The following is a 16426-nucleotide window of genomic DNA, read 5'->3' on the forward strand; positions in this document are numbered from 1 at the left end:
AGAACAAAGGCTCCTAAGGTTTGAGTACCTGCACCCCATGAAGAGGCAGCAAGTTTGTTGAGATTGTTTTGATATTTGCTGATGTCTTGTTTAGATACTTTTCATATGTCAATGTTTGATAATGGGTAATGCCAAGATAACTAGGTGCTGTTCATGATTCAGGCTCTTGCAATTCAATGAGATGTTTCAGTCCCTTGTGGCATCGGCATTTTGGAGGTGGAATATATGCGAGGCTGCTTTGTTGCTGCTGGGCTGAAGGCACCATGTCTCAGAGCAGGCCAACTTTGGGACTTTGTTGTTTACTGTTGCCTCTAGGACAGAAAATGTTCAAGTCTGAGACAGACAGCAGATTAATTTCTGAGGCAGTGTTGGGGGTAGATCATCAAAATAAAGATTGAAAAGGGTTGGAGCTGCGACCGATCTCTGGGGGAGCTGGTTGGACTGCTTCCTCCAGGTGCATGTCTGATCACACAAATGCACCCTGAACTATCTGTATCAGAGTAATAGTTCGATGGCATCTCTAACACATGGAGGGGGGCACCTGAGATTTTGCTAAGGAAACCATTGTGCCACAACGTGTGGTAGGCTGCAGTGAGATCACGAAAGACACTGCCTGTTTTGAGGTTATTTTCAAAGTCATTTTCTGTGAAAGTAACAAAGAGCTAGTTGCATGTGCTTCACCTTCACTTGTTCAACTTTCAAGAATTTCTCCACCTCTGGCTTTATCCGCTTTAAGATGAAATGCTCAAAGACATTGCAGCATACAGAGAGCCAAGACATTCATTGGTAACTTGAAGGTAAGTTTGTGTCTTTGCCTGGTTTTGGGAGGCCAGTGACTGGATTTACAACAGCGTTTCGGCAGGCTTCCTTTGCAGATAACCCTTGAGGAATTGAGCCAACCAGCAGCGGCACATGGACCCAGGTGACTGTTGTCATTGCTGACAGTAGTGCCGAGCTTTTTCTTTGTTGTAAAACATTATCCATCTCCATTGTTCTGCGTATGATCTGAAATTGTAATGCCTTCAATGTGGAGGAGGTGAGTCACCATGTTGTTAGCATCTACAGCGAAGTGGCATGGTGTTAGTATATCGGTCTACTGATCATAAGTGCCTACCTATGATTTGTGAACCTGTCTATCTTGTATCTCCCAGCCTTGTTGATTGGAGTGTGTGCTTTGTGAATACAGATCACATCAATTGTGTGTTGCTGGGCAAGAGTGATGATTAATTGTTGTTTGGCAGCAGTTAGACTCTCAATGTTGAGTTGCTGGATGCAGAGTGCATGTCTAATGGTGGGGAATCTACAAGAATTCATCTTGCTGGTAGTTTTAGATGTGCTACTGGGCTTCTTGAAATCTGAGCTTGTTGAATTTGGTTTGCTTTAGAATTTTTGGCTACTGACCGGTGGCACAAGGTGAACACTGATCCATAACTACCTGGCATTTGATTAAAATGTGATAAGTTTACTTCCCTGGTGTTGGCTGTGGAGAATTGAAACTAAATGGAGTTCTTGGGTCAGGTGGTGATTGAAGCTAAAGGATAAATGAATCTGGATGATTGAGAAGAGCAATGCGCGACTCCAGTTGTGTTGGGAAAGGGGATGTTAGGATGTGGGAATTAGAGCAGAGTTAGAGTAAGGTGGATAAAAGGTGAAGGGAGAGCAAAAAGATAGAAGGCGATGGAGATATTATAAGTTGTTTGGAGGAAATAGAGTATTAGAAGCTGAAGGGAAGGAAATATGCTGGAGAGATTGCATGAATTTAAGAGGAATGATATTTTTCTGATTGTGGTGGCAGACAAAAATATTAACATAAATATATATATAAATTATTTATATACAGAGAGAGAGATTCTGCAATGGTGCTGCCGAGGGGCAGTCATGTTCAAGTCAAGAAAGCAGGGTTCAAAGATAATTGGACCAAGATATGCAGATATTCAGACTTCAACTTCAAGTAACAAATTCTGTTGTTTTTATATTTAATTATATAACTATTTTCCTGTCCACAATTTTAATAAAAATTGCCTCAAACTCACCAGACTGTGAACAATGGCGCTGTTGTTGTGCTTAGACTGATGAGGATGCGCAACTATAGTGTGATAAGTTGCCAGACCGTTTGCATTTTACATGTGAACAAAGAAGTTTACAATAGAAAAGGTTGACCAGAAATGTGCACAGAGAATTTTTAAGCATATTACCGTATTCCATGGCATTGTTCACAAGGAAGCAGAAGATTCAAAATTACTGAATGTTGAATATACTTATTGCGGATTAGACCTTGATCATTGATTTGTGGTGCCCAACAGTTGCACCACTGGGTCCTGAAACATGACTTGCATTTTGTTCCCTCTCTTTGACCTACTGCATAATGCAAGTTGTCCTTGCTGTCAGATTAACAGATCTATCATTGCCAAGCTTATCTGCTTCCATATTTTTGAGAAGGAATTAAGTTTAACCAACTTCACCGAAAATGTCTTGTTGCATTTGAGGTTTTTATTGATGTTCTTTGCATCCATAAATAGCCATGCCTTGTATGTTGTGCACAATTCTGGGCTTATCTGTCCCACCATACAAACTATTCATGAGATAGCTATCTCTTACGAACCTTAAGTTGATGGATCAGCTGAGTTTTCACTCAACACCTAATTCCTGTTCAATCTAAGATCTCTGTCGTCAGTCTAATTCTGTTGCCCCTCCCTTAGGTGCTGTAATACTGTCGAAATAGAAGTCCACCAAAGTAATATATCACCAGCAGTGAAAGAGCTGAGAGTGGACAGTAATGTGCCCTATATGTCTGAAAAACTATAAAAAGCTTGAATTTGGAAGCTTAGTAGTATGGATGATTGTTGTGTAATGATACAAAAGTAGGTAGCTATTATTGACATCTGGGGAAAAAAATCACTTAGTAATTGGGAGTTCAAGTCCAAATTAACTTGGAAATGTCATTGATCGATACTGGTTGAAAACTCATTCAATAATATTCATGCTGTTCAACTATTGTCTTGTGTCTGATTTGGAGTAGCCCTCACAATTTAATAGAAAGATATTGCACTTGCATATTTTAAATTAAAAAAAATTACACTTCAAGTTTGTCACAAATGAGCTATTGCTTTAAATCCTAAATATTTCCCTTGATTCAACACACAAAACTTGAACCATATAAGTAAATGAAAAGTGTGTCTTTGGTGCAATATTAGCACAATGATGATGTTTCTGGAATAGTAATCCAGATGCCCAGACTAATGATCTGGAAAACCGAGTTCAATTCCCACTATGACAGCTGCAGTAATTTAAATTCAATTAATAAATCTGGAATAATTGTGAAACTACTGGATTGTCATAAATACGCATCTGGTTCATTAATCTAATCTGGCCTAAATGGTACCCCAGACCAAACAGCAATGTGGTTGACTCTTAACTGATCTCTGAAATGACCTAGCAAGCCACTCAATTCAAGGGCAATTAGGGATGGGCAATAAATGCTGTCCTTGCCGGTAGTACTCATGTCCTCACAACAAATATAAAAAATTGAGTTAGCTAATCTCAACTGGGACAATAATAAGGAAACTGTAGTGCTTCACCACCACTTGTTTAGCAACGAAAATATACAGGGCTGTTGTAACTGATCACTGCCGAGTGACCCTTCCTGGAAGTTGTGTGAAGGCTGGATAGTGAATGGTTATATATTTAGAAAGATTGCAGGCTGCTTTAAAAGTTGATCACATGTTTTGATGGTGATGTAATTTGGGTGTTTGCTAAGGCTGTTCTAATTTCTGTTCTGTATTCTGCAGTGCACAGAGAACAGCTCTTCAGTAAAACCTGTTTTGTTTGAATCTGTGTGCAAACCAGGTCTCTTCTTTCTATGTAAAAGCACAACTCTGAATACCCCAAATATAGTTAGGACATTATAGGAATAAAAAAAATGCTGGAATTACTCAGCAGGTCAGTTAGCCCTTGTGGAGGAAAACAGAGTTCCCATTTCTGGTCGAAATGACCTTTAATCAGAACTGCTAGATTGGGCTTGGCTGTAATTCTACCAGGATTGAAAATGTGATCCACCATTGTGTTTTTCTGAGATTGGAATTGAGACTTTTTTTTGGACTATATGAAGAAAGTTTCAGACTACACCTAATCCAAGATAAATGTGGCCTGGAATACTTGATGAAACAAGTCAGCATGCGTTTTGCTTTGTATTTAAGTCAAGTTGCACTTGATGTGGGAGTCTTTACTGGGGCAAGGTGCACCTGACTGATCCATCTGAGCTGTTACTGGGTGTTATTTGCCTTCCACTTGCATATCTCACCTGGATGAGGACATGAAGTTATGAACGGAAGTCAAAACTTGAGCACTCTGTAGAGAACAAAATTGTTAAAATAACGACTTTGATCATTGAATGAACTTTGAAGTTAACAGTATTTTATTGCATGTATATTTCAACCGGAAACCTCAAGATCGTAATCATTCTCTTTTGGCTGACTGATTAGCTTCTGTGACTATCTGCAAATAAAGATGGTTTTTGCAACAATTACACTTTTCTGCGTAATCGTGCAGAAGTTATAGGCTCTCTCCATCTGAGATTAAAAGATTTGTATGTGGATACAATTTTTTCAAACGCAAGGCTATTTAAAGAGAGGATCACAGAAGCTTCCTACATTACAAAAATGATTCACTTCTTAAAAGTACCTAATTGATTATAAAACACTTTGGATTGTCCTGAAGTTGTGAAAAGCTTTATAGAAATGCAAGTTGATTCTTCCGGTTCCATATTTCTCCAGGGTTGAGTTGACCCTGCAGTTCATCAGCAGCGGACTGAGTCGATCAATCATTCAATGAGCAATCAATACTGAGGACAAATGGATTCTATTTAAAACAATTCTCGAACAGAATTAATTTACATGTTCCAATGTTTAAAAGGTCATGATAAAACAACTATAATGCTTGATCAGCGACATTCAGAGGCAAATTTGATTGAAACAAAAGACATTCTATGTAGCTAAAGCATTTAACTTGCAGGAGAGCAGGGAATAGTATCACAAGCAATTAAGGAAGATTAAAAATAGCCATAACAATTGCTAAGGAATCTCAGGAAAAGAAGGTTGTGTGTGATTGTGGCAGTAAAAGCAAAAGGATTTCTAGTAATGTCAGAAAACCACAAAGCTCATGAAGGACTATTAAAAAATGCTGTCGGGCAGATTCAAACTGATTTTCAGGTTACAGCAAAGCTGTTGAATGTCTATTTCACATCAGTTTATAACTTTAAAGGTAACATTTTTGTTCCAGATGAGGATTGCTCCTTGAAGAGAATTTACTAATTTTAAAATCAATAAAAATTTCATGTTTGAATTGTAGGCGATGCTCATTGCATTCACTGAGAAAGGAAAGGATCCATGCAAAATGCATAGCTCTGCTTGTAAGAAAATAGGTCATGCTTCCAAGAAAGTGGGTCATGCTGAACAAACTTGATAGTGGTTTTGGAGACTGTCAGTAGGCGAAATGATGGTATAGTGGTATTGTTTCGGTGGCCTTGTGGTGCAGTGGTAGTACCCCTACCACTGGACCAGAAGCTCCGGGTTCATGTCCAACACCAGGACTTATTGGCCATGGAAACAGCATTCAACGCAGTTTAACAGGAAGATAATCAGCTCTGAAATCCTTCTCCTAGTGTGTTCCCCAAAGGGAATAAACATTATGGATGTGAAGACACACGAGAGAGGGAGAGAGAGTTGGTCTTGTCGCTGAACAGATGACGCAGAATAATTTTCTGGTGACCTGGGTTTGAATCCCATGATGGATGATAGAATTTGAATTCAATTTTTTAAAAATCTGGAACTAAAAGTCTAATGATTGTAAAGCCATTGTTGATTGCCATAAAAATCCATCTGGTTCACTGATATCCTTTTGGGGAGAAATCTGCTGTCCTTCCCTGATCTGGCCCACATGTATCATAGAACCCTAGAACCCTACAGTGCAGAAAGAGGCCCTTCGGCCCTTCAAGTCTGCACCAAACATAACCCCACCCAAGCCCTATCCCCATATCCCTACACATTATACCCAGTAATCCCTCTAACCTATGCATCCCTGGGCACTAAAGGGCAATTTCTTTGCCTAAGGGGCAATTTCTTTGCCCCTTCGATATGACTTCAGATTTACAGCAATGTGGTTGACTCTTAACTGCCCTCTGAAATGGCCTAGCAAACCACTCAATTCAAGGGCAATTAGGAATGGACAACATATGCTGGCCCAGCCAGTGACATCTGCATCCCATTAAATAAATTATTTTTAATTTGGTGGATATTTACTTGGATTTTCAGAAAACCTTTGTTGAGGTACTTACTGCTTTAGGTTACTTCACATGCTAGAATCTTGTAGCATCATTCACAATTTGAAATGCTAAGTTCAGAATTGGCTCCAATCCCCAGCCAAAAAGTTATAGGTATCCAATGTGGTTCAACTTGGAGATAACTATCCTCGAGGGATTGGTTCTCGGCCCATTATTCTTCCTTCTCTATTAATTACCAAATGGTGTTCGGTAAGTAAGTTTGAAGATGATATCAAAAATTATGCAAGGGTTAAGACAGGGTAGTATACTCTAATTCAAATAAATTTAGATATTGTTAACATACTAAGATAAAGGTCGCATCATAAATATTGCTAAGATAAATGGAATGCGAGTATTATTTGCAAGCAACAGAACTGAAAGACTTTGTGATAAATCAATCTTGAAATTATTGTGTGGGCATCACAGAAGATTCATGTCAATGTAGGGAAATTGGCTGAAACTTAAAGGGTTGGGTTATATCAATAGGATCATTTAGTTTCAACCAAAGAGCAGCATTTTGACATTCAACAGTCGGCTGATCAAACCACGTGGAGAATGTGGTACCTGGTTTTGGTCTCTGTGTGTGGTAGGTATTGTAATACTGACATGGTCCAGATAAAAATAATTAAAGTAAATACATCCATATAAGAAATAGAAAATACTTCTGTAAAGTATGTTTGTATTTATTGAGTGAAAACAATTATTTTTGTCGTTTGACTCTTCAACACAATAACAATATTTCTCAGGGGTTACTTTGGTTTGGGGGGATGGTGGTCAGAAGGGTTGCATACAAATTTGGGAAACCCTGCCTTGGTATATTTATGAACTTTCGATTTGCATGGCCTTGAAGGTGACCTGGTAAAGACCTTTAAAGACTTTACAGTGTCCATAATGGTGGACTATTCCACTATAACAGATTGGGGAGGAGCAAACACCATGAATTTCAATGAAAAAAAGAGTAGGAACAGTCTGGGCTTTTTTCCCAAATATTTAAGTGCTCAGGAGGCACTGCTAGTTGCTCTGGTGGATGCTGACTCTCTGCATCTGCATTTCAAGTCGTCCTGAGGGGGCAGACATGATATAAAAGGTATACGTCACCTGAAGAACTGGAAAGGAATTGTAGATTTTTTTCCGCTTTAAAAGTATTTAACATGCTTTGAGTCATCCAGTGGTCATGACAAGTGTTATGTATATCCAAGTTATCTTTTGGACGTGGTCTTTTGCCTTTCCCAAGAGGTTAGAATGGGATGGATGGGATAGAGGTGGAGAGACTCTTTCCGCTCAAAGGACAGTAGGACTTGGGGGCACAGCCTCAAGATAAAGGGGGAGCGGTTTAGAACGGAGTTGAGGAAGAATTTCTTCACTCAAAGGGTGGTGAATCTCTGGAATTCTCTGCCCGTTGAAGTGGTGGAGGCTACCTCGCTAAATATTTTTAAGACACGGGTTGATGGGTTTTTGATAAGAGAGGGGATTAAGGGTTATGGGGAGAGGGCGGGAATGTGGAACTGAACCACGACAGATCAGCCATGATCTTATTGAATGGTGGGGCAGGCTCGAAGGGCCAGATGGCCTACTCCTGCTCCTATTTCTTATGTTCTTAGTTACATAGCTATAATCAAAACAAAATACTGCAGATGCCAGAAATTTGAAATCAAAACAGAAAATACTGGGTCAGCTCAGCAAGTCGGACAGCATCTGTAGAGAGAAACAGAGAACGTTTTGAATCTACATGCTCCTTCCACATAACATTTACTTGGCTGTTTGTTTAGGGTAATGGTAAAGAAGTGTTTTGATAAAAGACGGGATTAAGGGTTATGGGGAGAGGGCGGGAATGTGGAACTGAGCCACGGCAGATCAGCCATGATCTTATTGAATGGCGGGGCAGGCTCGAAGGGCTAGATGGCCTACTCCTGCTCCTATTTCTTATGTACTCATGATCTGCTGGGGCAGACATGATGCCATGTTTGATGGACAATATCCCCCCCTAATTGTGGATGCTCTGGTTTCCTCCTGCACTCTAAAGGTGTGTGGGTTTGGTTGATTGCCCAAGAAATTGTCTTTTAGTGTTGGGGGACTAGGGTAAATATGTGGGGTTACGAGGATAGGGTGGGCTGTTGGAGCAGTGTTGATGCATCGAAAGGCCTTCTTCTGCACTGTGTGGATTCTATGGTTGCGATGGATCACCGTTGACAGTGGGTGGATTGCAAAGGAAGTCATATTCAGCTGAGGAGGGAGTGAATTGTCAAGAGTAAATGAATGTTAATAAAATGAACATGCAAAACACAGCAGAAAAGAGGGAGAGCTGACAGGGTGGGGCAACACCAATGTGCCAAATAGTGGTATGGTGGTGCAGTGGTTAGCACTGTTGCCTCACATTGCCAGGGATCCAGGTTAGATTCCTGACTTGGGTCACTGCCTGTGGAGATTTCATGTTCTCCCTGTGGTTGTGTGGTTCCTCCCACAGTCCAAAATACATGCTGGTTAGGTACATTGACAAGATAAAGTCCAACAGGTTTATTTGCAGCAGATGCCACTAGCTTTTGGAACTGACTGACTGTTCCTGACGAAGGAACAGCCAGTTCCTAAAGCTAGTGGCTTTTTTTTGTCTTTACTCCAATTCAATAAAACCATTCAGAGTCTCAACAAGTTGAGATATTTCCAATCAAACCTGACAAGACAGGGGCCCCCACCTCTTGTCTTGGGCTTGATCTACATGATCCAAGCTGATTGGAGTAGGCATAGCTCCTCCTTCAAGGCTTGATCTCATTTGCATCTTGGCATTTGCTACAAATAAACCTGTTGGACTTTAACCTGCTGTTTACCCCAGTCCAACGCTGGCATCTCCACATCTTGGGTACATTGGCCAGGCTAAATTCTCTGTCAATGTACCCGAACAGGTGCCAGAGTGTGGGATTTTCACAGTAACTTTATTGCAGTGTTGGTGTAAGCTTACATGTGATACGAGTAAGTAAACTAGAAAGTAAGAAGTGAGGTTGCTGTGGTGAATGATTGAGTGAATCAGGGAGCAGACTCTGTATAGGAGTGAGTGGCAGGTTCAGGCTGGGACTCGGGGATTGTGACGTGGCTGGGAAGGAGGCGCATGCGTGTGTGTTGTCCGCGCTCGGCTTCCGTCGACGCTCGGTTCGCAGTTCCACGTCAGCCGGTGTGGGAGCGACAGGGGAACCCGGAGGGAGAGTCAGAGCGGCCGTGCCGCCTGCCCACTGCTGGTGCTGCTGACCGGGACGCGGCCTCCGAACCTCGCTGCCTTCCCTTCCCTCTCTGCCCCATCCGGACACCAGGTGCGGTAAAACTCACTTTCACTCCGCAGAGAGCCCTGTGAGCAGCGATTGTCAGCCCGAGGCCTAAGAGCCAATCTCGGCCTCACTCACTCAGTCTCCTTCATTCGTGCCCCAGGAGCAGGAGATCAGCCTTTAAATCACAGCCCGGAGCGGGCCTAGGTCTCAGTGAGCGGCTGCTCGGCTTCGCATTGAGGTTGCCTCAAAACTAAATTGCAGATAACTCTTGTCTGTTTTATTTTAAATATGTAAACTCTATCTGAAAGTAGTTCAACATTCCCACAACATGAAGTTCTTGCTCTCTGTTCAGTCCTGAGCTTCGTTGTGAACGTTTGGAACCCGGTTTTGCAAACCTCTTGACCTTAGAGTAAAACTTGCTTTTCCCTCGAAAGTGCCAAGTGGTCAAAGTGGCCAGGTCAGCTGTTAAAAGAAGCTCTCGGAGCCGGAGCCTCTGAGCAGGAGCAAACTATTGACTCATAAATATTATGTTGAAGAAAAAGGTGAAAGGGCTCACTTCTGTAAGTTGTTTTGTTAACTTTGCCAGCAAGTTGTGCACAAGATAGTCAGGGATCAGAAAAGCTTATTTTGAAGCCTCCAAAGTCCAGTTGGAGCATGTATTTATAAAATTGAATTATTCCACTGTTCCAGGGATTCCATTCCATCTCGATTCACTAAGAATGTTGGTCTGACTGGTTTGAGTCTGCGTCTGCCTCCTTGTCCTAATGTGGCAGTTTACTTTAACCATTTCCAAATTAGTTACCTTTCAGAATCTCATTGTATGCCTCCTTCTACACCGTAGGGCTTCCTGCATTGTAGGATTCTATGATCAGTGGGAATATTAGCAAGGAATTGCGTGGATGTCTTGCAGCTATGAGTGAGCCTTGCAATATTTCAACTGCTAAGTCTGAGGTGATTGTTCAGGTGGGATTTTTTTTTAAAAAAAGAGCAGCACGGTGGCATCGTGGTTGGCGGGACCCGGGTTCAATTCCCACCTTGGGTCACTATGTGTGTGGAGTCTGCATGGGTGTCCTTTGAGTACTTCGGTTTCCTCCCACAGTCCAAAGATGTGCGGGTTAGGTGCATTGGCCATGCTAAATTGCCCCTTAGTATCGGGGGGCTAGATAGGATAAATGCATGAAGTTATGGGAATAGGGCATGGGTGGGATTGTGGTTGGTGCAAACTCGATTGGTCAAATGGCCTCTTTGTGCACAGTAGGATTCTGTGATTCCTTTCAAGCCTGAAGTCCCAGCACTTTCTCGTAATTCAGACATCCCTAATACTATGGATCAGTATCACTTTTCTCACTGAATATCATCTTTGTATTTTGGTCAAGAGAATGGATCTGATCAAACAGTTGTAGGCTAGATCATGACTTCCTCTGATTTGCACTTACAGTACTTCATTTTATTGGCTTTGTGGATTGAACTCTGTATTTAGTTGTACTTCTTGAGTGTCAGCTCTATAAAGATTTCAGTCTGTGCTATTCATGGAGAACGTGTCTCCCTGATTTTTCGAATTCAACATAAAAGTGAAAATCATTTGCCATTGGGATATTTTGTACCACTTGTTTTATAATTTCTGAGCTGCTTCCCTGATTTTGCTGCCCCTCCTAATTTAGCATTTACAAATTTCAGCAACCTGCATTCAAATGCCAGGTCTGAGTCTTGTTAGCTAATACTCAAGTCTTCTTCTCAGATTGGCTTCAAATTATACAATACATTTAAATGTGCTATATATTTTGACAATGTGGAGAATCCTTATTCTTTAACTGCCAATAGAATAACGACAGTTACAAATGAAACCTTGTACTTGCTATTTAAATATCGGATAAAATTGGATTGGTACAATATGCCTGAAATGAATTACATTTCATAAATGCAAGTTGTGAATTTTGCAAACTACTTGCATTAATACAAGGTGCTCTATGAGTCCAATATTTACATTTGTTACAAAAAGCAGTTGATTTTATTATGCAATGCCCTTTTTGAAATTAGACGAAAACAAAATGCAAGCGTACGTTATTTCATTAACTGTTAAATTTTAAGTGGAAAAATGCTTTTGTTAATCTCTTAAAAGTATTGATATTTTCATGGCGATGGGTAGAGCTTATGAAGGAAGATGTGACCAACTATTGACTTCTGCTTTATTCGTTTTGATTTCAGCCAGTCGTGAACAAATGGCAGAGGTATTGAAAGTCACAATGTAAACAACATGCTTTTGAAATTGATAACCGAGCTGATATAGACATAATGGGCTTAATGTCCTATTCTGCACTATAATGATTTTGTGATTGTATGGATGACAGTTAAAATGCAAATGGCTTTTATCAGCACTTGCTGGGTATTCTCTGCCACAACTTTTCACTATTCCAGGATCATCCTATCATTCAAAGGAAAGCCTATCATCTCTTCTCCATGACAAACAGTCCTTTTGAAATGCTCTCCCCATCTCCTCCAACAACAAAGGATTTGGACCATCTATTTAGCTTCCTGTGTGGATTCCCCCACTTCCCCTGTCCTACCAGACCAGACTTCCCCAAATGTTTCTCCTGCCTGATCACAAAACTCTTTCTCTGCACCTCCTGATATACTCCATCAGAGCTAACCTCATCCAGGACACCGACTTATTGCTCCTTCAATCCTAATAGGATTTGATTAACTGCCAATAACCCAGATTTTTCCTCGGCCCCTTTACGTACTGATACTATTGATGCTATCCTTTCCCTTTTACATCAACCACGAGGCCTCTAGCTTACTAGCAACCCTTGCCCATACAATCTACTGCACAATTTCCAACTTCCTCTTCTCTCCAAAGTCCGTGAGTGTGTTGTCGCCTCCCAAATCCATATCCATCTCCCGCAATTGCCCGTTTGAATTGCATCAACCAGCCTTGCATTTCTGGCACAGTATAGAAACATACCTTATTAAAGTTTTAAATGACATTCCCTGTGACCATTGTAAAAATCACAATTTATCCTTCTCAATCTTGCATTCGTTCTGCAGCATCTGCTGGCTGAATGGAGCTGCCCTTTGTTCTATTCTTACCTGTTCAGGCAGAACAAGAGAATTGTTTTTCATGGCTTCTCTTCTCAGATGTTACATTGGAGTCAGTTGCCCAATAATCGATTCTTTGCCACCTCCATTGTTTCTGATGTGTCACAGTGCTCCTCTGACATCCAGTACTGGATGAGCAGAAAGTTCCTTCAACTAGATGTAATCCTTGGTACCTGCCACAAGCTCTTCATCGGCAATAGTAGGGCCAATACTTATCCATCAGTCAACTTCACAAAAGCATGTTATCATATTACTGTGTGCAAATTGGCTGCTGCGTTGCCTACATGAGCACCTTGGACTGCACTTCACAATACTTGATTACTGTAAAATTTTTTGGGACACCTTATGGTCATGAAAGGCACAATATAAAAGCAAGTTTTTTTTTTCTCTGCTTTCACTGTCTCCCTTCAGTCTTCTTGACTCCTTTCACTCTCCTTGAAAAGTCTTGAGGTCAAATCAAATTGCTCATGCCCATGCCTTTGTGTTTATTTGATCCAGGATGATTATTTTAATCAAAATTCTTTCATAGGATGTTGGCAGCGCCTCCACCATTTGTTGCCCGTCTTCATTGCTCTTGAGAAGGTGTTAGTGAGCTGCCTTCTAAAACCAATGCATTCTCTGTGGTGTTGGAGGCCGTTCCAAGATGTTGACCAGTGATAGTGAAAGAACTGCAATATATTTCCAAGTCAAGGTAGTTGTGGCTTGGAGGGTGAATTGCAGGTGGTGTTCAAAGGAACCCTGATCAGTTGGCATGGATAAGTTGGGTTGAAGGTCCTATTTTCATGCTGTATATCTCTATTATAGAGGTTACAGATTTGGAATTTGAAGGGGCCATGGTGAGTTGCTGCAGTGCATCTTGTAAGTGGCATACACTGCTGCTGCCACAGAACACAATGGCGGGGAGTGACAGCTGAATAGATGGTGTGCCGAGTGGGTGGGTTGCTTTGTCTTAGATGGTGTTGAGCTTTTTCATAGAATCCCTACAGTGCAGAAGGAGGCTATTTGGCCTATCAAGTCTGCATTGACCACAATTCCGCTCTGGGAGTCAGTGTAACCCCACATATTTAGCCTAGTAATCTCCCTGATACTAGGGTTAATTTAGCATGGCAATCAACCTAACCCGCACGTCTTTGGACTGTGGGAGGAAACCGGAGCACCCAGAGGAAACCCACATAGACAGGGAGAGAACGTGCAAACTCCACACAGGCAGTGACCCGAGGCCAGAATTGAAGCTGGGTCCCCGGGGCTGTAAGGCAACAGTGCTAACTACTGTGCCAATGTTGTTGGGACTGCACTTGTCCAGGCAAGTGGAGAATATTCCATAAAGTTCCTGAATCGTACCTTTTGCAGGTGGTGGTTAGGCTTTGGGGAGTTTGAAAGTGAGTTAATTATTGCAGAATGCACAATCTCTGATCTGCTCTTGTAGCTGTAGTATTTATATGGTTATCCTAGTTCAGTTTCAGGTCGTTGATAACCCCCAGGATGTTGTTCATGAGGATTGAGCAGTAGTAATGCCAATAAAAGGCTGGAAAGAGTTTTCACCCCGATTCCCATTGACTTCAGTTTTACTGGGGCTCCTTGGAAGCCCACTCAAGCAAATGCTGACGCAGTGTAACTTCACAAGTTCAGTTCTTTAATTTAGACCAAGATTGTAATGAGGTGGGGAACTGAGCGGCCCTGCAGAATCCAAACTGAGCATCAGCAACCAAGTTATTGCTGTAAAAATGTCATTTGATAGGATTGTTGATGACACGTCCATCACTTTGTTGATAATCAAGAATAGAGCGATGGGTCAAAAAGTGGCCAATTTAGATTTATCCTGGTTTTTTTTTTATGGATAGGACTTAGCTGGGCAATTTTCTACATTGTCAGGTAGACACAACGTTGTAGCCTCTTTGGAGCAGCGTGGCACAGCTCGTTCTGGAACACAAATCTTCAGTACTATTGCCGGAATGTTAAAAGCAAATTGCTGTGGATGCTGGAATTTGAAACCAAAGAGAAAATGCTGAAAAATCTAAGTAGGTCTGGCAGCATCTGTGAGGAGAGAACAGAGCTGATTTTCGAATCCAGACGACCCTTTGTCAAAGCCACTGCCAGAATGTTGTCAGGGTTTATAGCCTTTGAAGTGTCTAGTGCCTTTCTTGACACCGTGTTTCTGATCTTAGTGAAGGGTACTTTTGGTTTATTTTGTTCTTGATTATTTTACTTTTTAAACTGTCGGCTTATTTTTTAAAAAATACAAAATATTTGGGATATCATTCTCTGGATTTCAAATCTTTTCTCACATCAAATCAAATTGCAAATTACAGTTGAAGGCAGTTGTTTCAAATTTCCCTTGTGGGATTTGGATTAACCCGACACTTACCCTCTGCCATGTTCTTAATACCTGCTCTACAAACCAAGACAGCCTTTTTTTTTCTATCTATGTTACATTGTCTACCTTAGTAATAGAAAAGATGAGCAGGTCTGATAGCATTTGTGGGAAGAGAAACAGAGTTAACATCAAATCTAATTTTCCCCCTTTTGGAACTGAAGAGAGGCAGAAATCTGATCAGTTTTATATTGTTGTAAAAAGTGGGAGGATCAGATGAAGCAGAAAAGGAAAGCTCAGAGATAGGTTGGAGAGCAGTGGAGATTAAATTACAAAGATGCCATGGAATGAATGGCAAAGAGAGTGAATGTTCATTGTGAAGGAAGGAAACATTGCTCCAGAGGAGGTGTTAATAGTGGAACGAATAGTGGAATAAATAGTAGGAGGGATAACTATTTAAAGGGCGAAAAGCTGCAGCGTACTACGGTGCAGAGGGACCTGGAGGTCCTTACGCATGAGTCGCAAAAACCTAGTCTGCAGGTGCAGCAGGTGATCAAGAAGGCAAATGGGATGCTGACCTTTATAGCGAGGGGGATAGAATATAAAAGCAGGGAGGTCTTGCTGCAACTGTACAGGGCACTGGTGAGGCCGCAGCTGGAGTACTGTGTGCAGTTTTGGTTGCCGCACTTGTGCAAGGATATTTTGTCCTAGGAGGGAGTGCAGGGGAGGTTCACTAGGCTGATACCGGAGATGAGGGGGTTAGACTATGAAGAGAGACTAAATAGACTGGGTCTGTACTCGTTGGAGTTTAGAAGGATGAGGGGGGGGGATCTTATAGAGACGTATAAGAAAATGAAAGGGATGGATAGGGTAGAGGTAGAGAGATTCTTCCTGCTCAGAAAGGACAGCAGGACTAGAGGGCACAGCCTCAAGATAAGGGGGGGGGTTGCAGTTTAGAACGGAGTTGAGGAGGAACTTCTTCACTCAAAGGGTGGTGAATCTCTGGAATTCTCTGCCCGTTGAAGTGGTGGAGGCTACCTCGCTAAATATATTTAAGTCACGGGTAGATAGGTTTTTGACAGATAAGGGAATTAACTGTTATGGGGAGAGAGCGGGAAAGTGGAACTGATCCACTTCAGATCAGCCATGATCTTGTTGAATGGCGGGGCAGGCTCGAAGGGCTAGATGGCCTACTCCTGCTCCTATTTCTTATGTTCTAATAAATGTCAGTGCTAGCTGAAAGCAAATTGTAGAATGTGTTACTAGCAGAATAAAGGTCAGTGTTGTCTGAAAGTAAAGCATGAGGGCAAGATACAGACTGATGCAGGTTGGTTGGGGGGTGGGAATACCAAATGGAGGCTTGAGTTCATGGAAAATAATCCAAACCAGCAAATAATACTTTTCGTTTTTGGATAATGGGTTCTGTCAGCTCACTGTTCACTGGTATGT

At 41.6% G+C, this 16426-nt stretch overlaps 1 protein-coding gene across 2 annotated transcripts in view; it reads left to right on the forward strand.

Moving 5' to 3' along the window:
• Window positions 1-9171: 9171 nt before the first annotated feature.
• Window positions 9172-16426, forward strand: part of copb1 (COPI coat complex subunit beta 1) — a 46055-nt gene continuing 38800 nt past the window's right edge. Inside the window, exon 1 of one of the 2 annotated variants that reach the window (XM_080190161.1) lies at window positions 9172-9280. The gene's annotated coding sequence lies outside the window, so the exon portion shown is untranslated. Of the gene's footprint in view, window positions 9281-9450; window positions 9616-16426 lie in introns of those variants that run through there. The other variant, XM_080190160.1, reaches the window with a different exon arrangement.

Source organism: Carcharhinus amblyrhynchos, chromosome 6, assembly GCF_965287045.1.
Source record: "Carcharhinus amblyrhynchos chromosome 6, sCarAmb.v2.hapA, whole genome shotgun sequence".
Taxonomy (NCBI): Eukaryota; Metazoa; Chordata; class Chondrichthyes; order Carcharhiniformes; family Carcharhinidae; genus Carcharhinus; species Carcharhinus amblyrhynchos.